General features: G+C 39.0%; 1 protein-coding gene across 1 annotated transcript in view; it reads left to right on the top strand.

The window, feature by feature from the left end:
* Positions 1-1538: 1538 nt before the first annotated feature.
* The window catches only part of LOC124177681, a 46214-nt gene continuing 23489 nt past the window's right edge, over positions 1539-24263 (top strand). Inside the window, exon 1 of the mRNA XM_046560320.1 lies at positions 1539-2162. The gene's annotated coding sequence lies outside the window, so the exon portion shown is untranslated. The remainder of the gene's footprint in view (positions 2163-24263) is intronic.

The following is a 24263-nucleotide window of genomic DNA, read 5'->3' as shown; positions in this document are numbered from 1 at the left end:
CTCTCTACGCATATGTAGACGCATATGCATGTTATTATACGGTTCGCAGGATAGGTCGATGACGTAATCATGTCACTAAACGTTCGCAGCCGATGATTGAATATCGAACGAGCAGAAATTCATTCGCACGGAGTGAACTTGCTGAACCCAAACACTGCCGCTTTCGAATTACATATAGAAGCATCTGAGTCACGGGATTCTGACGTTTTCGTCGATCATTCCGGTGATTTTCCATCCCGTGAACAGATTTTACGGATTCATTAGCGCGAAAGTTGCAACAGCTACGAATTAGTAACTTGCCGAATCGAAAAAAAAATAAAAAATATTCTCAACCGAACATGTAGATACTCTTACGTTCGTGACACAAGGGGAACTTTTAAATTTCGAATTCATAGGGTTTGACCAAATGTAAATGAACCGGGTTAGTTGAGGCATTGCTGATTTATTAGTACCCAAGTTTGAATTCAGTATCTTTTTTTACTTTTAAGACCACTTTTGATAATACTGTCAAAGTTGTTAAGCCAAGCAGATGTTTTAAAGGCATTAATTTCATAAAAATATGAATAATTATACTGCGCGAAGCACCCTGCACCGTGCCGGGTTTCATTCGACGATAAAATTAAACTCAAATTTTGTTACATTGTTTTGGCACATTGTTAGTACGAACTTGAATGTAAACATGTAATGTCAAAATGTAGTTAGGTTGTTCTAGGTATGTTATATTCCACGCCAACGCGACCAATGATTTTTCCTCGCCATTTTTGATTGTGCCCATAATTTTTTATACGATTGTCCCAACTCTAATTGTAAATAGCACTCCTGAATTATACCAGATTTTTCTATTTATGAATTGTTTTTCTATAATTAGTCGAATAAATATTAAAAAAAATGTGTTTTCAGTTTCCGATTCAGCCTAAAATAATCCTCTCTGATAGAAGAATTTTTAAGAATGTTCTTCGAAAATTTCACAAATGGCGTTCCGTTACGACTGCAAACAATTATTAAAAAATAAAAGTTTGAGATGAAAGTGTGAAATAATTCAGGAGTATTATTTAGAGCTGGGACAATCGTATGAAAATTTATGATCGAAATGAAAAACGGTGAGGGGCAATAATTCGTCGAGTTGGCGTGGAATACTTCAAATGTATACATATATGTATAGTAAAAGTGTACGTACGTACATAAGATTATCAAAAACGCCAAAATCTATATTACAGTATTCCAAAGTATACAGGATGGTCAATGTTTATCCTTTTTTTGTACGATATTCTCCTTAACTCCGACTTCCCGTACTTTGAGATTCCATGAAACTGACATACGCGTCTTGAAAATTTCCATTCTCCGGCCTTAGTAGATTTTTTTGCGAACCTCCGGGGGCGAGGGGGGAGGGAGGACGTCGCGTGGACGAGTCCCATTGAGAATATTATCGCCTATGAAAAGACAGCGAAGAGGAGGATGCGAGATAAATGTAATAGGCACACGGCGTGCATCGAGGTCTTCTGCTCTCGGCGGCGGGTTGCGGAGAAGGGGGAATCCCGAGCCGGCTCGCCGAGTCGAGTCTCCCAAGTCGAATTCAGTTCCCAGAGAGACGCGAACCGAGTAGCTCGACGGAGCGTCGATCAGTCGCTGCAGTGTACACGCTTATAGGCAGCAGAGGGTGAGCGAGACGCGGTGACAAAAAGCGCTGGAATATATATCCGCAGGAATAAATTTTGAGCGAATATTGTCACTCGCCGGTGGTTAACGGTCGACGAGATAAGTGTCGTAGAGTTTTTATCGCAAGGGCGGAACTATGGGAGAATACATCGTTGCGAGTGCGACGATTCGGACGATAATTGGAGAATATTTGTATCCGGGTAATTGAATAATAATCCGTTAGTCTCGTCTTCGGAGCGAGAAACTAAGCCCACGCTTAACGCAAGAGGGAAATAGAGACAGAAAAAGAGAGTTTAGTGATTCCGTGGCTGGCAGCGCCGTCGGTCCTCGAAAAGACAAGAGAGCATCGCCTTTCGTTCGTTGGTAGTTTCACAGGATACGCGGAGGCGCGCAATTATTACCATTTTAGGCGAAATGTCGGGTGTACTTGATTCGTCAGTTTCGATATAGTGGGTGCTTGATCGATCCACGCTGTGGTTCAGCGGTTCCTGGGAATACCTGTGACGGTGAGTTGAACAAACTGTATACAAACGTTTCTTTCTTTCAGCTAAGGCTTAGAGCCACCGTCGGCGATCGTATCTTGTTTCCGTGTTGCGCCTGCAAACGCGCAATCCGATCGACGACAGGGACTCGGCACAGCTGATCGCGATACACGGTAATACGGTACATTCGAACTTGCCACTGAAATTGATTTTCAAGTCACCGGAGCAACGTGGCTCACTTTTTTTTTTTTTAACGACGATCGTTAAAGTTGGTACTAATGATATCCACCTCGTTCAGCTTCACGACGGTTTTTTGTTTTTTACTGTTTACCGTTTGCCGGGTGCATCATGGGAATGAGGAAACAGGTACGCCCTGAAGTTGGGAACGGTACAAGTAAAAGAACCGCGGGCGCTAAGTGTCGCTCACTAATTGCCTTTTAGACTTGGGCGTGAACTGTGATTACATAGTACACGAGTATATATATATGCCTGGGAAATTTAGAGACCTGCGGGAGTCTGGTGCATGGGTGGCTTTATTCAACGCAAATAATACCGAGTGGTGTGTTTACTCGGAGGGAAAATATACACACTGTAATATACGAACGGTATATGCGTGTCTGCATAACAGAGCACCAATGGACGTATATTAATTGCATCTGCCGCGCGTGCCGTGGTGTAAAAACTTTTCGGAGAGAGTAGATGCAATTTATCCTGCTGCACGTGCATGATGATGCACGAGTAATTTTTATTTGAGTGTGTGATTTTGTAACAGAGAAGGAGGAGGAGGAGGAAGAACCCGGTTACACACGTTAAATACGTTACACGAATATTTACATCTTCGGTACGTCGGTACAGTTGATAGAACACAGCATAACCAAAGCGACGAAGCGGCGCATCGTCGTAAATATTTTATTCTCTTCCTTCTCTTTATCTCGCTTTCCCTTCCATTACCGCTGCACATGCACGAGTTATTTCGACGACGGTAATTCAGCTCCTTCACGTTGCTGGCCCTGATCTATCCGTCAACGTTAACGCGGGTCCCTCCCACAGCGAGACGGACCTGCAGCTGGGGTTCAAAACTCCGGGATGCACGCCATCCGACGATCTTTCCGCTCCGAGTTGTTTCGAACCAAAACTCGTCGCATAGCTCATTGCCAGTCGCTACGTCATTACAGGAAAGAACACCTGAAATTGAAGTTGTTAGGAAGACCAATTTTCTTATTCGAATCCTTGGGAGGGGATTTTCGATTAGGTTTAGGAAAATATCGATCGTAGTCAAAAAATTGTCACAATCAAAGTTGCGGAGTGTTAAATTTCCTACAAGTTTAGTAATTGCCGTTCTTGGTCAAATGTTGAAAATACCAGAGTTATTTGACAGAAACAAATTCTCCCATAAATTCAAGATGGCGGCCGAAGCTACTGCGGGATACTGGTTGAAATTCTAAATTTAAATTACCGATGACCCCCCTCCTGGATTACAAAAATTAAATAACTGTATCGAAAAATTGAAATTTCAATTGTACATTTCGGCTGGACTAGGATAATCGCGTCTCATATTCATTCTTGTCTTGGCAGGTCTTTGCTATTTCGTAATATGTACGTACCTACATACGTATAACTTTCCTCGTCGCTCGACGGGCTAACTATGTTATACGGGGTTTACTTTCGGTTTGGGTTCTTGGCTAGGTTGATGAAATGGAAGCCTGGTGGGTGGAAATTTTTCAATAATTTCTCGTTGCGTTTCTTCCCTTCTCTTCTCTTCGCTTCTTTTCCTCGCTTCTCTTTCTTTTCGTTCTGTTTTTTCACTCCACTGGTGTTGGATGTAGGTATGTATTCTTTCCGTACATGCACGGGGATTGGGTGAAAGCAGCGGCGTTGCGTGCGTGTGCAGTAACGCTAAACCAAACGTGACACGAATAATTATCAATGATATAATATTATACCGTTGAATCGATATGGACATCCACTGTATACATGTAGCAGTTCATTGCGATTTACGAGACTTTTTTTTTAGCGCGAAATATGCTGAAACAAGCGTTGTTCTTTGTCAAATTTTAGAAAACCTAATCCAATACATCCCGAAAAACTGATGAGATTTATCGCTTTGGCACAATTTTTTTTTTGGGGAATAAAAGATTCTTTGAAGGAATTTGAAATTGTTATTCTTGATAACAATTATCGGTTTGAGGGTGGAAAAAACCCGTTACAGCAACTTGAGGAATTAGAAAATTCATTGTTAGTATAGTATCGTATATAGGTATAAAAGTATAGTATAAAAATATACCTTGATGGTGAGCAAAACAAAGGTGAAATAATCGCTCGATAAATGCATTGTTCTTTACGGTCGAGCGTGCTAAAAAATTCGCAGACATATTTATTATTAGCACTCGTAATCCGCGGCGACTAGGAGTTTGAGTTTGAGTGTTAACTTCGTGTCATCTAGACGATAAGACCGGAAAGCGAAGAAGCTGATTTTTATTACTCACGGTGGGTGCGTGTATCGTAAAAACTTGAAAATAGCGGCTATAATAATACCTTGCATTTTTTTATTTTTATTTTTTTAATCCTGTTTATAAGGTAAAATAATAACAATAATAACACACAATCTCGGGCAGATCCACGTAGATATTATCTGATACATAAATGTCGATTTTGTTTGTATCTAATAACTCCACTAGAAATATATCTCAGTTTTATATACTCGAATCTGCCTATTTGAATAACAAATATGTAGATAAGTGGTTGTAAAAAAAACTTTTGGATTCGACAAGAAGAGAAGCAGCAGCAGCGGTACCAGACATGAAGTAGACGAATGAATGAATGAATGAATGATGAATGAGTGATCCACGCGGGCGCGAAGCGTTCGAATAAGCGCGCAATTCACTGTGAAAAAGATTGTTCGACGTCGTCTGCATGCCGCGCGAAATTGTGTCCAGACCGCTCGAAAATATTTACTTACGAACATTATTTACCTACCAAAACGTGCTTTATTTTATTTTTTTTTTTTTTGTTCTCTCATTTATAATTATTCTCTTTTTCGTCTCGTACACGTTATTTCGGCTCAATAGATTTTTTATTTTTTTTTTTTTTTTGCAATCAAACGAACATGAATTATGCGGTAACGGTCGTTAACTCATTACAGATTACGCACACATCGTAGGGATAATATCAACATCTCTTCTCTTCTTCTCTACATGTACAAAAATCAATGTCCTTCTGCCCGTCTAGACGCGTCTGTCCGTAAGTTCGCTTATAAATCCAAAACTACCGAACCGATTTTTTTTTTTTTTTTTTCTGTGAATACTCCAAGGTCTGGCCAGATCTTGGGTTATATTTCGTTACAACCAGATTAATGGATTTGGCGTCATACCGCACTTCTGCAAACAGATAGAGGAAAGTTACGTCGAAGACTTTTTAAGCTCTCGTCGAGTTCTAAGAAAAAAGTTCTCTAATGCATACGGCTATGTCTAATACTCTTGCCAGAATCATATCACGCATATTGAGAAACGTGAAACAAATTCCCTTCAGCTGGATGAAAATGAAAAAGCACGTGTCTAATTAATTAACGGCCTGGTTCGGCTTTGCGTAATTCAATTCCCGCCACTCATTAACTTAAATATTCTACAGACTACCCTGTGTAATATTACAATTTACAACAGCGAATGCCTTCTGCATACGCGACGAACCGTTTATTCCACTGATGTGAATTACGTAGAGAGAGCTACGCGGTTCGTAGCTATAACAATATAATATATACGGGTTAAGCGGAAAGTCAACTAACCCAGATTATAAACCACCATGGCGGTGATGCTGATGCTGCAGCATTACGTCCGTATAATAATAGGAGAGGGGCGTCTCTGGTCGTCGTTCCTGGCACATGCCCTGCGGTGGCAGGAAAATTTCGTTTCCTCTATTCGAACGGCGCTCTTAATATCTATACCAGGAAAAAAAGATCTCTCCGGTTATCTCATCTTATCGCAAATATTGTTTTGAAGAGTTAATGATGTGTTGCGTACGTACGTTTTTAGTAATAAATATGGTTCTCGGCCGCGACTGTCACGAGCGCGTCAATTTCGTTGGATCATGTATCGCGCCACTCGTGCAGTCAATTTGTTTACTTTTTTAAATATACGTTATCATATGTTTTCGACAAAAGTGTTTTCATCGAATTATACCTATACGCATGTATGTACGCATGCCATGTACGAATGAAGTTATTTTATTCAAGTTTTTTGCATTGTATTTTTTTTTGTCCGGGATATTTCGTGGATGTTAATAAGTGAGTGTATGTAAGTTTGAAATGATTTGTCTTAGCCCATTTTACCGCGTGGAAAAAATCACTCCTGTATAGTTTTGTACAGGCTACCGTCCGTTAAATTATTTATTGCCGCCACGACGCTCGAGTCGTGACACGGCGGTACAAGCGATGCTTTCTACACCTATGCAGACCAAGAGTGTGAAAAGATGGCTTCTATATTAGGCTCAGACAGGTCAAGTTTTCGCTCAAGAAGCTGATCCTCAGTCGCGTGGGTGGATATCGCGGGTAAAAAAAAACCGAAAAAAGTACGGAGGGAACAGAAACGAAGAGCAAGAAAACAAAAATAACCGGTTCAGAGATCTTGAGCTTGATAGTTTACGTAATTTCTTGGATGAAAATCAGGGTCAGTGATTCGTGCGTATATTTATCATACCTGCAGTGCTTAATATCGACCTGTGCACCTCATTGTCAATTACTTTACATATTTTACTTTACAGAGGTTTTTTTTTCTCCTTTTGGATCGAAAGGGTTTCTTTACTTTCCAATACACAAAACGCTTTTGTTCGGAATTCATTTTTAAGGGTGAAAGAATTTGGCGATAGTACCGCGTTCTTATTACACTCAAGTATACGGATAATACGCGACATTAGTGCGAGACAAAGAATCAACGATGGCTCCCTTTTGCATCCTACTATCAATGTAATAAGAATATACGGTAACGTCTGCCAGGAATGGCGTATAGGCACATCCGGCATACCGAAAAGGGGTCATTTTGTTGACCCCTTGAACGTCGCGGCGCTCTCTGACAATGAACGCAGACACAGTTTTGAAATTCCACGCTCTAAATGTACAGTGTAAGTGCCTGCTCGAAGCGCCGCCGGCAGGAAACGAGATATCCATTCCTTTTAACGTGCGATGCGATAACGGTAAAGGGTATTTTACTCTGGATTTCAGTCTAACCTATCTGAAATATTTTTCTATTTTATCGGAATTGTGTTATGCCCACATGTACAACCTAGTGTTTCACAGGGGAAAGTAGTCGGAGTTGCAAAAAGCGTACAACATACGTTTGCTTGTAATCGAACGGTAAAATCGTGCAACTTGTATCTAGCAAGCAATTTTCAGTTATTCAATCAGGTACCTACGGTAGATTGTAAAAGTGCCGAAGTCGTCTATAATGAATGAGCTACGTATAATCGAAACTCGGCTTAATTTTCAACGAGTTATATTCTCCGAGAAATGAAACGAGTTTGAAGATGTTTTTTCACTTGACTTCCGCTTTGAAGAAACTCAGTTCCTAGATCGGAGAAACAAAGTGTGATCGACGCTAGAAAAAAAAAAACAAATTTGTAAAAATAATACGTTTACACACGGTAGAGATTTGACGGTTCATTTATTCGTACCGGGATATAATTTCATTGCAAGTAGTTTTTAACCGTATTGCAAGTCATTTTCTTCCCGCTTCTTGCGGTTCGCATATCCTCGATTTCATCGGCATATTTTATCTCTGCGACGTATACCTACGTACCGCTGTAGTTGAAAGTGAAAGGAGTCGACTTATGAAATGTTTAGAAGTTATACCCGGTACGTATATTGTGGCGGCGTGTAATCGAGGTGGGGTAAATTAAATTGTCGTGTTTGTTTCAGCAAACAATTTTCCAGTAGTGACTACTTCTCGTTCATTTTCTCCGTGTAACTAATTACGAGTCAATTATGTCACATGTGTGAGTAGTTGAAAACAATCGTGAATCAGAAAGTATATCGTGTTGTTCGGAAATGTCCACGAACACCTCCGCGGATCGATTGTATCTGAAAATCTTTGTTACGCTTTGTGGATTTTCTTCCGAGTCATTCATAAAACGGAACGGTCAAACAACGAGATAGGAAAATGATCGAGGAACGTTGTTTATCGATGACGAGTTCTCGATTATACTCACCGTGTTTATTTATGCTTTAGAAGGCAAAGGTCGCGATGAATTTTCAACTCGAGTAAATTCCGTAGTCTCGATATCACGTGTGTTGCAGCTGTAGGTATCTAGTGATTTATAACCCCGAGATCGTGTCGATGATTCGAGTTTAGAGTTGAAATAATGATGATTTATTGCGTGGAATATTATCGACGCATTATATTTGATATCACGCTTGCCTTTCTTACATGTACTTTTTCATTCTATTAGAGTCGACGAAGTGTATATACGATATACATGCGTATAAAGAAGCTACGAAAAATTTGAATTATAATCGAGAAACTGCAGCGCCTACGAATTGTATTTATAAGTCGCTAATGTGTGCAGCATGCTCGATGCAAGTTGAGCTGAATCACGACACAACTTACTATTTATTGATATAATTATACACACGCAGGTAGAAACGGTATGCAAATATTACGCCACGCGCAGATAAGAATCTCGCACGAATTTGTCGCAAATTGAATGGGTAAACGTGCCGGTTTGAACGCGAATTGAAAATTTGTTGTTGTGATGTTTTATTTGTAATGTAAATGTTGCGGTGTTTGATGTTCGCCCGTGGGTTAATAATTCGTACAACAGATTTTTTATGCCTATTTTAAGCCGAGCTTGTGTAATCCCGTACGTCTGGGGAAATTGTTACTCCTTGGTGAATTTCGTTATGTTAACAAGAGAATCGGAAATATAATATAAATATATCTATACACGTATCTTCCACACATGTTCGAGCTTGATGTACGGTTAAGATGACACGAGTAAGTACGAGTGTGTGTCAGATATATCAGTTTTTTTTTTCTTGTTTTTTTTTTTTATAACACAGTTAAGATAACGACGAGAATAGAAAATGGATTGCACATTCAAGGGGGGTCTTGATACGAGTTCAAATAAACAAAAAATTACAGCGATAAGTGGCACAGAGAGCTGGAGGAAGGGGAAGAAGAAGATGAAATAAAAAACATTTTCTCTCGCGCAACATTCGCTCGAATGCCATAATATTATTGACCTCTGACCCGCGGCTGACGGTCATATTATATTTCTGCAATAATTTCTGCCAATTCTCTCTTATCCGTTGTTGTTTTTCCCACTATTTATTTATTCATTTAAATGCATTTATTTGTTGATTCGTTTCGAAGCAACGAGATGATATTTGTCTATTTCGCAGTCATAATTTTGTATAATAACATTTATTTACTTGTGCTTTTACCTTACAATACTTTTTTAAATATACTCGGCGTGTCACGCCTCTCACTTTATTACATGCTTATTAATTTATACAAAAGGCATGGTACGGTAAAACGCGGTCTGCATATAATGCAAATAACACATGAACGTATGTAAAATAAGTGAAATGTTATCAGAGAAGTGAACTTTTAAACTGGCGCCAGTGTATATTAGTGACTGGCGCGACTTGACATTAGATCTCGCATTATATCTGTCCATACAATACAACATCTGAGTACACAATTATATGATGATACTGTATTGTATTAAAAAAGAAATAAATTGGCCAGGTTAAATAATACAATTCTCATTTTCGCACCGCTGCGGCGATTAAAGTATGTGTATTTGGCACAAATTCGTGCAGCATTTAAAACGTGACGACGATAAATTTTTATAACCCTGAGGAGGCCGCGACCGTGATGATGATGATGATGATGATCTTGCGTTTATTCTCAGTGTCATCGTTCCTCGATATTATACGAAATGTATCGATTCGCTCGAAAGCATGGCACAGCCGATTAATCACCCTTCACCCACCTTGCTATGATCGATCGCAAATTACAGGCATCAATTTATTATTACATTTAATTATCAACTGTCGATATATGCTGCTACAATCATCATCGCGGTAAACGAACGGTGTTGTAACTGCAGTTATCAATATTTATCGCGAATTATTCTTTATAATTGAACGGGCAGATCGAACGAGGTGAGTAAAAATCTTACCCCGAGAATCACGTATCTTTGTAAATTTTTACAAACCGTTGTTATTACGTAGATGAAAAAAATTGAATCCGATTTTGTCTTAATTCTTCGGTCGAGCAGAAAGTAAATCACCGTGAATAAACTGAATGCTCAATCATTTCCTTCTAAATCCTAATTTTAAATTACTTTTGACGAAGTAGAGGAATTGTTGCAAAAAACAATGTGCAACAATCGTTGGGTAGCGATTAAAAAACCTTGGTCCACCGCACCCTGTTATCCAGTGGACATTGACATTGCTCATTACACATGCGGTATTCTTCCGTCAAAGTTGCTAAATTTGCCAAGTTGACTTGTTTTCCACGTCGATCATCCGCAGGTCGCGTTCCGTGACGTGAATGTAAGTTGGCGCATTAAAAAACGTTGGAAAGTGCATTATAATACACAGTTGAAGCATGTGTGTATAAATAAAGCGTATTATATAAACATTCATTCATGCGCATCGGGTTGAAAAACTTCCTGCACAAATTTTCGGCTGTAATATAAGCCTTGAAAACTGTTCGGTCGGAAAGTAGAGAGAGATTTATACCCGGGCGAAATTTTACAACCTCATTTCATATTACGGTAACAATTTATCACTGAATGAAACTCGGGAAAAACTCGTGTGACACGACGTTTATGCCCTCTGTGCATATTTATTTAAACATCAACGTTTGGCGCGCAGCGCGTGCATTTATTTGTAACACATTGCCCAATTTTAGAAGGAACGTAACGTCGTCTATTGGCTGACGTGAACTGAAAATATTTTGTCGTTTAAATCACGTTATTTTCTTTTTTCAATCTATGGAGGAGGAGGAGGAGGAGGAGGAGGAGGAACGGGAGTCTAAATCCTGCAGTAGCTTCGGCCGGAATCCTGAATCTAAGTTGGAATTTATTTCGTCAAATAACTCGGCGATTTTCAAATTTTTACCAAAAATGATCATACAAATAAAGTCCTAGGAAATTCAATTCTCTACGACTTTGGTCACGACGATTTTCTTTTCTGCGATTCATATGTTCCAACGCAACAGTGGTATCGCAAAATCGCAATTTCAGTCGTGTTCTTTTTTGCACGCAACGACTGAGCCGAGCCGCATTGTCCGGATATCCCGCTTTGCAGCAGCTCGAAAAGCTGCCAGGATTAGGCGTGCTTCTCCGGCACCATAGCGCGTTTTCACTCGCTCGTCGTTCGGCCCATTAACCGTCTATTTTTAACGACACCAGTTCTCCGCCCCTCCACCCCACACCGATAACCCCATCAACCAAGTTTACGCGCTTGTGGGGCCCATGGTTACAATTGTCCCCGCTTTTAATACGCTCGTGTTCGTTTCCCGAGGGCGAAATCGAGTCGACTTCACCGCGACGTCGTAAAGCCGCTGATTGTGAGTGTCTTGATCTCTGCACGCCTCGGGACTCGATTGATTCGGGCTGTCTACGGTAGCAGGCAGACCTCGGTTTTCCTCTGGACGTGGGTAATGATCTGAGGTCGCGCCCACTGAGAATAAGGTAAAAATAATCGATGCGTCCGAAAAAACTATCGAACACGACTCGATTGAATCGGTAAAAATTAATCGGTTCTTCGATTACTTCGTATTTTTTTTTTTTTTTTATTTTAAAATTTCGTAAATTTCAGTATCTGCTTTTAACGGCGGAAATTTTTTTTCATCATTGACAGTTTCAGTCAAGATATTTTTCAATTTCAGGTGAAAATATTCATTTATCTTTCACTTATTATATGAAATAGGTACTCAGCGAGTAAGATACTTTAATCACATAAATTGTTATTGCATTGCGTTGTTCATGGGATTGAAAAACGAATACCGATTACGGAGGAAAAATAATCGATTCAATCGAAAATCAATTTTTTCTTGGTCATTCTTAAACGTTAACATAACATAATTAAAAAAAATAATTATTGCGCAATTTTCGAATGGACTTGAAGGAGTTGGCTTTTCCAAATAAGAGTATGTCTTGTTTAAATCATTGTTTACCAAACTTCAGACATCGCTAAAGGTGCGAAGTAACGACTTTTCCAAATCATGCATCGTTACAGTAACGAATTACCAACTTCATCCTCGTGCGCGATGTGTGTCGTCATATGCCGAGGAAAGTTTTCATCGACTTTATATTTTTACGCTTGTCGCTGAAAATACTGATGTAGCTGTACATGGTTGTACATGTTCGTATCGTAACCCCCCGCTGCTTATCTACATTCTCAACGGGCAATAAACCTGCGCGATCGTATTATCTTTTTTCAATTCCAGTCAAAAGTCCGAGAGATATGACGGTGGTGGTATATGTTACATATATTCAAGCTGTCGCGGAAAACATGTATAATGCCATCCACTTTAGTTTACGGATTACGATATATCTGCAGATTGGAAATTGACACTTGGATCCAGATAACGCGTTATTTTTTTTTTACAAATTCTGTCTCGGTTCTTTCATATTTTTTACTTTTCTTGGTTTTTCCTGTTTTTTTTTTTTTTTTTTTTTTTCCAATTGGCGTTTTTACAGCCCGTTCGTCAGCGCAGGTTTTGTGCTGTTTTTTTCTTCTATCCTCCATGTCCATTTTTGGTACTATCATACGGAGCGTGAATTTATTACACCGGTTATTTTATAGTTCAAAGGTCGGAGAAGAAGAGACGTAAGTACTGCCGCTACATCTAAGTATATTACCTAACAATCGAAATGTTGATTCAATTACACAACGATCGTACTGTTCTTGGAATTTATCGGTCTATAAAGAATTCCACCAAAAACGACTTTGTTTTGTGCCTTTCGATTAGTGAAAAAACACTGCGCATGTATTGTTTAAAAGTTTACTTTGCTCTGCGGGGGCCTTTTTTTATACACGTACGTTCGACGGCCGTCAGAAGTTTCCGTATTGCGTATCATACGTATAGGCTAACTATATACGTACACAAGTATATTGTACATGTATAAAAGAAAAAATAGCTCACCAGAATAAGATATTTAAACGGTCATTAACAGACTAGGTGTAGTTTACCAAAAGAGTAATGCCTCGAGGTGGTGTTCACATTAAATTGAATGATCCCAAGTAATGGATGAACAATGGGTCTTTTCACCGTTATTTTTCCTTCAATTCCTTAAATTTCAAAATTTCAAAATCAGTAAAAAAAAAGCACTCATTCTCGTTGTTATTACAGAGTAAAATCGTTCGCATTCCCGGAAATTTGTAGTCTACGAATGATGGTCGAAAAGGATGTTAAAAACTGGATTTGATCCTTGCGGTTAATTAATTAACTTCTTGGAGTTTGCATCCGGAATTATTTTCTTGCTCTTGAACGGCTCGATCAATTATTTCTATTATTTATGCAACATAAAGTTCCTCGTAAGAGACAAGGACGTTGCATAATAATGTATTCCAAATTCCAGATCGAGGATTTAATGGACTCAATCAAGACCGTGAGCTGCTCATCGATTTGTAACAAGAAATTTTCCAAATCACAAGTTCGTAACGATCTTAGTTATCTGTGTTACTAATGTGCGTAACATAGGTGAAAAGGATTTTTCCGATGCATTATTGTCTTTCTTTTTTATCATCGGTTCCGGGTATTCCTCGAACATCGATATTTTGTTACATGATCGAATAATTACGCTTTTTTGCATTAGAGGAAAATCCGGTTCGGTCAAATTCTTGAAAACCATTTTCCTCGGCTCTCTTATTTAATATAAAAAAATTGATCCAAACGCATCACTCGATCATCGCGTGTCCGTTAAGCTAGTGATCAATTTTTAATTAATTACCTAACAGTGCGGTATTCAATCCTCGGTATGAATACTTGCTGGTCTAATTACAAGGAAATTACTGCATCAAATGCAGGACACATCGACGAGTTGTACATACTATACCGTATACAGCTGTATATATCGGCCCGAAAACGTTTTCAGACAACATTTATTGCCGCGATCGCGTCGTTCGTATAAATTAAACCCAAATGTTTACAGTATTCATCAAACACCGGCGATGTACGAATATTATATAATATACGATATACGAATACCGGCGAACCAGTCTCGACGAATTTTATGCACAAGTCGTACGTGGATTACGAAATTATACGACTGTGGACGGTACTAAAAATTATGTAATTAGAAATCTGCTGGACTTCCTCGTCTGACGTCTGTCCGCAGAATCGCGTGCTGGTAATCCAGATTCTCACTGTATCTCGAACCAGAAACCGGGATGTCTTCGACTCTGGATAGCGATCAGATAAGATAAGGCAAAGATTAGCCAGGACCCGGGATCAAGATAAAATCTCAACCCGCCTTTCGAAGGTATCGCTTGATCCCGGAGCAAGCAAGCAACCCGCGGCAAACGGTCGTTGGTTTTTTCTCTCTCACGATCAGTGGAACGAAATCGCCGTTTCCCCGACGATTTTCCAGGCCTGAAAGGCAGTGTGACTATCAGTCAAGGCCACGTGGTCCTGCAAGGGACATTGTATCGATTTTCCCGCTGCACCAGCCCGGATTCCCACAGGACGCAGGGTGCATTCAACAACGCTTGCGTACAGTATGGTTAAAAATCTGCGAAACGGGCTCTGAAAATTAAGTCCGTCTCCGCACCGTCGCACCGTTAACGGCTCTGCAGCGAGTTCTGTCTTCTAAATTTCCAACCATCTTGGATTATACCTGAGCCGTAACGCGTCTACCTGAGATCTTGGGGCTCGAAGATCTTTTCACGAGTCGAGATGCAGTTGCGATCAGGACGAGGTTGAGATCTTACGAGTTATTGTAACTATCCGGTTTTGAAAAGAAAAAAAAAGAAAAAACAAAACTTCGCATTTCGCAACTTGAAAATTGTACCAAACTTATGAACTGATAAAATTATCTTGTAGAAATTGAGCTCGGTAATAATTACATCGAAGCTTAACGATGCACCGTGTGTGATCAACTTTATAAAATATACCGTGGATCTGTTGATCCGACTTTTAAATCTTCTAAATTAACTCGATTCGCGAATAAAATTCGACGCTGAGCGAGTATCGCAGGCTGGCAGTTTTCTGTACTTGTTACGCACTTTATCGCTCGAAAAGTAGTCTTCGCACAGGTCAAAGCACCTTTGCACTTACCACTGTGGCCTTAACCTCAGATTACTGGCAACGAATACGATCCGCACAACTCGTACGTACATTTACACGTGTGCTAAGGTGATCAGAACCGATAAATCTGTCCCACAGTGCAATTTTTGTATCAACTCTTCGACACGACTGAACGCCGCAACTTCGCTTCAATGCGTTGACGGTGATCTTTCAGCTTGAATTCGTGCAACGGGTATCGGGAGTTCCCGTATATTGCATCAGGTATACGTGGAGAGCATGCGCCTTTCGGAGCGTGTTCCCAAAGTCCGAGGACATCGCGGAGTGATCCGAATTTGAGAATTGATATCGATCGAGTCGGCAGGTGGCAGGCGAAAATGTACGACGATACAGGCGGTGGATATTTCTGGGCTTCTCTCTGTTCAGGTCGTTGCCTCTCCGTATACTTAATCCCGGCGCTGCTGCAACGGAGAGCCAGACTCAGACTGCATTCCTAACCCGGCACAACAACCTGCTGCACGATCATCATTCGCGCACGCGGACGATCTTTGGAAATCTCTCCGCGGCTATTCGGGGATAATTTGCGACTTTCGGAGGGCGATGTCTGGATGGATGGAAGGAAGGATCAAGCGGACTATCCCCGATTTATCGGATACACATCTCGACGTTCCCTCGGGATTTACCAGCCATGAGAATGGGACTCGTTTTCGAACCCCTGAGGTCTCGCCTTCCTGCAATCGATAACGCTATCTGACCTCCCCGCCCCAAGTATCCATTGTCCGGTTATGATTCGAGGGGGTCAAAGACACGGTCGATAATGCAGGGAATCACATTTCAATATATCTTCTTTTTTCACGCGTACAAGCCGGATCTTCCTCCCACGTTGTTCAACGGTGAGTCACTCGAGGTGCATCGCTGTTTCTACCTATGTGCATGAGACGTGTTGTTTCTTTGTATTCAAAATATCACACAGTGCGGTCTGCACATCCTGTTGATGGAAAAATATTTGACGATAGTCCCAGACCAGATACCCGTGACTCACTCTATCTTCGTGGCCTAGGTCTCCGATTTTTTTTTTTCTTTTTCATCGTCATTTTATATCTCAAGTCGAGAAGCGTGCAATCCTCATTTTTATATGATTACTGCGGTATGTTTTCCGTTATATTATTCCTTACGCGGCAATCAATCTTCAGAAAACGATGTATCGGGTATGCTTGTTCGATCTTGTGCGCCTATTTACACTCTACGGTATATACCGTATAGGTTTGTTCAGTGCTTTTATTTTTACACCGTACTGTACGCGATTGTAACGGTGATATTCACCCGGGAGATTTAGCGAAATATTTTCACGACGATAGAAATTTCGACGAATTATTATTTCAAAATATAACTTGAAGCTGCAGAGTTGTAATTTCAGTAATTTTGCAGCATTGAATACTCTGTAAAATCGATATGTATAACTGTGTGTTATACGTGTTCTTTTACATGTTTTCAAACCACATTTCAGTGGCCAGAAATCTCTCGTGTGTATCTTACCATTGAAATTGATTTGTTTTTACCATTTCAAATAACTTCCGAGATATTGACGAACTATTTTCTTTCCTCTTCATTTCTTATTTTCAAATCATCACGTTGCAAATCGTCGTTTTCTTCTGGAATCAAGGTTTTGAGATGTTTTGTAACAGCCCGAACGAAGCGGCGACGGATGAAGGGTGCGATGCGAAATGAAAAGATAACCAAGACCGATTTCTATATTCAGAACATCCGAGACGAACATACGTATGAATTCTAATATCGATGTATTCCCTGAATAGCAAGGCGCTGACAGAAGCCCGTTACTTTGTACGCCGCAACATACGTAATGTAGCAACTTCGGAAGACTTGAGAAGGTTATGATCTCTGGAATCTAGAGAAATAAACTGTGAGAATCGGAATATCAAACTATCGAAGAGAATAGCACGAAGGTTGTTTGGCAAAATCTGTAACAGGGTCGAATGGGGCGAGAGGTCGCGATGAGTCACGAAACGAATTTCGGCGAGGCTTCGTTAGAATCGTATGAATCGTAAGACGTAGTACCAACAACTACAAGTAAATGGATCTGATAAATGACGATGATTTTTTTCATCTCTCGAAACATTCGCAAGTGTCTCGTATAATAATGTAATCTGGTCTATGGACCGTTCGCAGCTGCACAAAAGTGTGATCGAGAAGTGCTCGAGTACCGAAGTATTATTTTACGCCACTCGTTCTTCGATGTAACGCGAGACGGAGTGCGAGCACGTGGTCAGGATCTTCGAAGACTTTGGTACCTGCCTATACCGGAAGTAGAAATCTCTGCCTCGAACGGTTGTGTAGTGTTACAGGCTCTTGTAATGCGGCCGTTAGAAGACGCTGCGGTATATCTGTGACCGTGAACACTTTACGTGTCGACTTCTCCGGTTTCACGATAAGCGTCATGCACCTGCCTTTTGGCTCTGGCTGTTCAAGAGAACGGTACAAAAAATAATAATATTAGATTAAAAACAACGGAGAATAAATGGAGAATGGCCGATTGATAGAAGGACCCAAATATCGAAATCTCGAAGACGATAAAATCTAATTCGTATAATTATTAAAATGTAGAAGGTTCAAGTATAGAAAGTCGAAATACTGAACGTCGAACGTCAAAATTCGAGGCAAAATCTAAGATCTGTACACGACTTCGTGTTATCGAAACGAATTCTGACGATTTCAAATTTTGAAATGCTGTATTCTGAACTTTCTGTTTTTCTACTTCTCCATACTTCGACTTTTCCCATTTTTATATTCAATAAGTTAAGTTTTCGCTTCTTTAAAAATTCGATATTGTGGCCCTTCTGTTTTTTGATTTCTCTACACTTTGATCCTCATTCGAATAAATCAAGTTTATCGGAATGTGTGAAGGAAACTTTGTCAACTGATTTTTATCGTTGATTACAACGTAGGATAGTATTTTAGGTCGAGCTTTGTTATCAAAACAACTAGAAAAAACCGTAAAGAACAATAAGAAAGGAATTGGGTACGCGATACATCGTCACGACAACAATCTATTACTGGTCAATATTTACCCAAGAGTTACGGATGATATCCCCATGGAAATAACCAGCCTGGAAAGCAACTTGTACGGGTTTCGATTTTGTTTATTTTATCGTCGTTCATTCTTTCGTTTCTCTCTTTTTCGGAGTGTTTCCAGTACGAAGCATAAAGAGACGTTTGAGTCGAAGAGCCGCTCTCGATACCTAATCTGGTCGGGAATGAGATATCGTTTCAATAAGTTACGAGTACAACGCGTTGGGATACAAACAAAGGTGTTGAATGAAACCAGAATTAGACATCTTGACCGATTAATTTCATGCGATAAAAAAAACCTGTTAATCAGCCGAACTTCAGGCGCACATGAATATATATCTTTGAAGATATTAAAGATATTAAAGATACGGAAAACAATGCGAGCGTGAAACGCCGCCCACTCTGTATAACATCAGCGGGAATATTGCAGCGCACGGCTGCGTGTTAAAAAGGCGTAGGCTTGAATTTTGAAACTTAGCTGCCTACGGGAGTCCTTGAGTTTAAATTCGGTATCCCGCTATAAATAAACGTGGTTTTACAGGCAGGCTCATTAGTATACCGTGATGAAAAATAAATCAGACTCGCGATAAATTTACCATCATTATTAATCTTCGGACCATACTTATTACCGATAATATAATCGAGTTTATAATGCTACATATACGTGCCGAATAGATATAGACTGCAAACCGGAAATCGAACAGGGTATGGAATCGGCTTGATCGCGTGTCGAAGTAACGTAACTCGGAGAGTACCTGCCTAATTAAAATTTAAAAACACTGTACGGGTTGGAATGTTAAACAAGAAATAGACGCTACCGCGACTCTCGAGATCGTCGATCTAATCAATTCTCTGCGTTCCACTCTTACGATAAAAAAAATTTTAATTCAATTAAATTATTGCGGAGAATATCTTTGATTAAATCTGTTCCTCGGTACTGGTATTGTTTTATCCTTATATTGGTAAAACTAGGTGAAACTTTATCAGCAACGGTGAATAACAATAAAAGTTCGTTTGATTTCCTTTTCTTTTTTCTTTCTTCTCTCTCTCTGTCTCTCTCTCTGTTACTTTCGTCTTCGTTTGCATTATACATAAAGCAAATTATCGCGAGGGCGTTCCGAGCCACCAAGGCTAATCTCATGGCTGAGGTCTATTCCATTCGTACTCTGTATACAGGTATACCTGTGTCAAAATGCGATATAAGTATGTAGTATTGTACGTACAGCGGCTTTGCCTCGCGCAGAAAATTTATAATCGTATTCCGTATAAAATTTGCGCCGCGCTGAACGACGATAGATCCGAAAATGTGATTAGATTTTCTAAACTCGACCGAGCGGTCGCTTCAAGCAGCGACGCATAGGCTAAGTATCTATCCAGTTTTATATTGTCATTATTTTGGCTCGCACGTCTCGCGAATCCGTTTCGTTTGCCAAAAATAATTTCACAGTTTCTTTTCTGTTATTTTATTTTATTATTTTTTTCTTTTCATCCTTTTTTCAAGTAAGCTGCTCGGATTTTCGTAGACGGTTGTGGATATCGTTACGTATTTGCACGCGCTATGAATGGAAACTAGAATAAAGCCTTAGCGAAGCTTTAAATATATGATAAACATACAGATATTCGGTTTGAAATAGGTATATTAGTTGTTCGGTATTTAACCGTATGAAAATTGACACAGGTGTCAACTGTGAATTTTTCTTCATTTTCGATAATTTACATATACACGTTTTTTGCGAACGAAAGATCGGGCGTAACATGCCTGTGTGTGTGTGTGTGTGTAAACACCAAAACACCTTGTGGAAGAGAGGCTAACAATAAGCTGCTAAGTTTGGAAAGCCTGAATTTCTAATTCTCACGAAAAGGTGATCCCGCAACGATTGTCTAAAGAAACAAATTAATAAAAAAAATGAATAAATAAAAAACAGAGAAGAGCGAATTCGCGTTCTTCGCTGAGGCGTCTTTCACTCCTCTTCGTTCTGCTCATTCTTATCCGGGATGAGGATTTTTTTGCACCTGGTACGTATAACTGTGATGAAGAAGAGGAGAGTTTTATGCTCCGATTGATCGATCTTAGATTCGACGCGTAGAATAGAAGGTATAATATCGTTTCTGCTGCAGGCTTTACGACCGGCAGGAATATATACATACATTAAGCAAACATTATAGGTGGACGAATGGCTCTCACTTGAAGGGTATAATGATTGGTATAGATATGTATTGTAAAGTAAAATTTTCCAAGGTGTTCCCCGCGATCAACGAATGGAAAATTTATAACCCCAAGTTCGCGCAGTCAGATCGCAATCAGTTCAAACGATAAATTTACCTCGCGTTTTTATATTCTTCTTACATGAAAGATTATTTTTATTTTTAACAACACTACTTGTCTACGGTTCGAATTGTGTGTGTAGCGCAGAGCAATTCCAAATATAACTATGAGATATGTGGCGGTGATTTTGGTATCAAGGAAAACAAAGTGGCGGTAAAATTGAACAGGAATAAGCAAATAAGCATTATTTGGGGCTGATTGTTTACGCATTATATATTGTGCGGAATATTTTTAGACAAAGTTGGGAATCTAACGCCAGATGAAACTTCTCACATGATGTTCAGAGAGAATAAACGAACAAATAAATTCTATAAAACGTCACATTTTCATAATCATTTTATTTTTAGCGTAAGTGTAACTTTTTTTTTGAAGTTACGACATTAATTACTTATATTATATTTTTGTATAATTCATACGGTATAAATTATGAATGTATGAGCTGATTTATCTGCGTTACGATTGTGAAAAAAATTTATCAAACAAATTGTTAATTATTTATCGATCGCATAAGGAGGAGAATTTTTTTACTTTCGGCCGGGTTCGTATGTAAGTAGGTTTGAAATAAATACTGAAAGACTCGGGATTTCTTGGTAAATAATACACGTGCATTGAACGTGTTCGATGCGATGCGCAAAACCATTAGAGAAACCACACCTGTTATATTATAAGTGTATAATCAAGGCGACTTCGTACTTTTGCGTCGTTTTTCGTGCGCCAAGCTTTAATCGTGCAGTTCTTGTTTACACGAATTACCCAATTCGTAAAAAAAAAAAAAAAAACGGCGAAAATTTCCCTAGTGTTATTCCGTCTCATTCGGTTTAGTGTTTTGAACGGCTGCAATTATGGAGGAACTTTATTATACCCATTGCAGTAGGGTTTTCAGACATTTAGATCACAGGCGGCAGATTGTTTTCGTCAAATGTCCATATGCTACACGATATTTTTAACGACATGTTTTCAAGCAATCCGGATTTTCCTTTTCCTACTTAAATATGTATAATTATACGTATAATATTATCATAGTTATAGCTATGTATGTATGCATGGGTGTGTATATATATACATATATACCTACGACTTTGACTCGTAGCTTGTCATATATATGCCTTATTGTGTCAGTCTTTCGTTTTCTTCCTCTTTCTCTTTTTAAGATTGTTTTTCGAATGCCTTATACATGGATTATACGTGTGTCTGTTTTTATCGAATATTTTTACCATTCTTTTGCGGTATAATATTGCTTTCGCTACAGTCGGTTTATCCTCGATATGCCCGCTTGTAAAAGGTTTCATACGGAGAAAGACGTTCCGAGCACATTTTATCGTAACGCAATTGTCTGATTGATGACTAATTCGTGTTTTTATTCGCATACCTTGCAGCCAACCTTCATCCAGGTATGAAATATGCGGCTTGAATTATACAGTCTGATAAAAAAATTTATTCATTCATTTTTTTTCTATCTTTTTATTGAAATTTTGTATTGAAATTTGTTATAATTACAACAATGGCTAAACTCCCCTTGTTGCAGAGGTGAAACAGTTCGACGAACGAAACGCTTGTTTCAACGACAATTTAATATTCATACACACACCATCTATTCGACTTTTTTTTCTTTCTCATAATTAATTTTATCAATTTGTTAGTGAGAACTTCGATACCTAGTATACATACATACTCGAGCAAATTTCATTGAGACAGTATTGTGTTGCAATTCGTAACGCGTGATATTGTTCGTTTAAAAAAATCATTTCTGAACAGAGATTGAGAAACTTGAACCCTATCGGAATGTGACAGTGTTCAAGTTTAAGAGACAAAATTCAAGTACAATATATCGTGTATCATACAGAGATTTATTCAGATTTATTGGCACAAGGAAACGTTACACTTTAAACCGAAAAATACACGAATATTGCTGTCGCATTTTTTTTTTTTTTATTTTCCATTTTCGTCTAAACGAATTTCGAGGCCCACCGAGGAAGGAGGAGGTCTTGGGATATGTGGTCGTGGCATTTTGCCACCAATGCCACCTATTAGAGGGAAATTACGTTCAGACGATATGGCAAAAGCATATTCATTTTTGTTATTTCGAAGCCAAAGTTGCGCGGAATATAACCTACGAGTGCTTCTTTGCCCTGATGTAATTAACCGACCATACCTACCCGTTGGAGTTTCGATCTCTTATACTCTTTGTTTTCTCCCTGTCTTTTGTTTCATCTTTTCGCAATAAAAATACGACATCGAAGCCAAAATTGCTTCGGAATTACGTGATCACGTATTCTGAATATGTATTATTTTTATTTATTTTTTTTTTTTTGTTCTGTTTTGTATTTACATTTCCATGTTCTGAGGATTAACAACGCGATTTTGCGCACGCTGCTTTTAAGCGTTGAATCAATCTCGATGGGAAAAAGGGAGAAAATCAAAAAAAAAAAAGGATAAAAAACTGTCCCCCAATTATTATCGTCCAGCGAAGTGTGTTGGCTTCGTCAATGCTTTTGTATAACATGTCGGCAGATTGTACACGTGTGTGCGGGGGAGAGAAAATTGTTCAATCAAGTGTATATTGTTATACCTGTATAACGTATACCGGAAAGGGTTGTAAAGCCGTTGCTTTTCTCATGCATTGTAAACAATACAGCATAAACGTGATAATCGAAGGTCAAATATTTCGTTCATCCTTTTGATAAACCATGCGTTAAAAAAGAAAGAAAAAAAAATTGATATAAAATTTCTTTTGAGGAGTCACTCTTTTTCCATGGGAGGGGGGGGGTTTGTTTGCTAATTTTTTTTTTTTAGAGAAATCCGGTTCGTATTATAATACTTTTCGTAACGTAGATTTTGTTGTTTATTTTTCGTTTTTTTTTCCACCCACTGGATGACACGCCGAGTTTCCCCGTGACAAATATTATAACCGGTTGTTTCACAATCAATGTTTCGGGGCGTTGGGTATAATCGATGAGCTATAAAAAATGCGAATAAATTTGAAAGATAACTAAATACAGCTCAACGTTATTTCGTGTGTCATTTGTTTCGAATTATTTATAATATACGTACATAGTAGCGTAATTTTACCGTATATAAGTTTTAAATATATACAACTGTGAAGAAATTTCTATGAAAGTACAAAAAAAAAAAGTTGCAGAGTTCAATTACGAACTTTCGTTAATGCTTTTGAAATACAATTAACACCGATGAGAAGTTTACCGATTTCCTTAAGGTCGAGCGAAGAATAATCCATTTTGTACAACGAACGGGGCTCGATCATGATCCGTTAACTCGGTATAAGATCTACTTTATTTATACGCTTACGTTAAAATTCGCCTCGCCAAAGTCATGGTCAAGCTCTGAAAGTTCAGCTTATATCTTCCGATGTCTGCGTATAATATAGGCGAGTGGAAAATTTTCTAGTCTACCTATACGATCAGCCGGTAATGACCATTTTTACGCCCTATCGATCAGGAAAAT

The sequence above is a fragment of the Neodiprion fabricii genome, chromosome 3 (genome assembly GCF_021155785.1).
Source record: "Neodiprion fabricii isolate iyNeoFabr1 chromosome 3, iyNeoFabr1.1, whole genome shotgun sequence".
Lineage (NCBI taxonomy): Eukaryota > Metazoa > Arthropoda > Insecta > Hymenoptera > Diprionidae > Neodiprion > Neodiprion fabricii.
Note: the sequence above shows the minus strand (reverse complement) of the source record. Positions and strands in the feature narration are given on the sequence as shown.